This window comes from Neomonachus schauinslandi, chromosome 9 (assembly GCF_002201575.2).
Source record: "Neomonachus schauinslandi chromosome 9, ASM220157v2, whole genome shotgun sequence".
Classification (NCBI taxonomy): Eukaryota; Metazoa; Chordata; class Mammalia; order Carnivora; family Phocidae; genus Neomonachus; species Neomonachus schauinslandi.
Genome location: NC_058411.1, coordinates 143,186,216 through 143,187,558, shown reverse-complemented (window position 1 = coordinate 143,187,558; position 1,343 = coordinate 143,186,216).

Genomic DNA, 1,343 nt, shown 5'->3' with positions numbered 1-1,343 from the left:
CTCCAGTTCATTCTCTAGTTATCTGTGTGCTCATTCGTTTTGTTTTTTAGATTCCACATGTAAGTGAAATTACGTGGTATTTGTCCTCCTCTGCCTTATTTCACTCAGCGTAATCCCCTCTAGGTCCATCCATGTCACAAATGGCAAGATTTCATTCCTTTTGGTGGCTGAGTAATATTCCCTTGTATCTGTCTCCCACATCTTTATCCATTCATCTGTCAATGGACATCTCGGCGTTTCCATGATTTGGCTGTTGTTGATAATGCTGCTACAAACATCGGGGTGCATGTATCTTTTCTAATTAGTGTTTTCATTTTTGGGGGTAAATACCCAGTGGTGCAGTTGCTGGGCCGTAGGGTAGCTCTATTTTTAACTTTTTGAGGACCCTCCATACTGTTTCCAGAGCGCCTGCCCCAGTTTGCATTCCCACCAACAGTGCGGGAGGGCTCCCCTTTCTTCGCATCCTCGCCAACACCTGATGTTTTCGGTGTTGTTGATTTTAGCCGTTCTGACAGGTGTGAGGTGGTATCTCACTGTGGTTTTGATTTGCATTTCCCTGATGATGAGTGATGTTGAGCATCTTTTCATGTGTCTGTTCTCCTTCAGAGAAGTGTCTATTCTGGTCCTGTGCCGGTTTTTTTAAACAGATTATCTTTTAGGTGTTGAGTTGTGTGCATTCTTGATATATTTTGGATATTAACTCCTGATACATCATTTGTAAATATCTTCTCCTGTTTGTAGGTTGCCTTTTTATTTTGTTAATGGTTCCCTTCACTGTGCAAAAGCTTTTTATTCTGGTGCAGTCCAGTAGTTTATTTTTGCTTTTTTTCTCTTGCCTGAGGAGACCTATTTTTAAATACGTTGCTAAGACTGATGTCCAAGAGGTTACTGCCTATGTTCTCTTCTAGGATTTCTATGATTTCAAGTCTCACATGTAGGTCTTTAATCCATTTTGAATCTATTTTTGTGTAAGAAAGTGGTCCAGTTTCTCTGCATGTTCTGCATGTGGCTGTCCAGTTTTCCCAGTACCATGTGTTGAAGAGACGGTCTTTTCCCCACTGCATGTTCTTTCCTGCTTTGTCGAAGATTAATTGACCATACGATCATGGGTTCATTTCTGGCCTTTCTGTTCTGTTCCGTTGATGGGTGTGTCTACTTTTGTGCCAGTCCCATACTCTTCTGGTTTGTAGTAGATCTTGAAATCTGGGCTTGTGATATGTCCAGTTTTGTTCTTTCTCAAGATTGCTTTGGCTCTTTTGAGGTCTTCAGTGGTTCCATACAAATTTTAGGATTATTGATTCTAGTTCTGTAAAAAAAAAAAAAAAAAAAACAGGGCGCCTGGG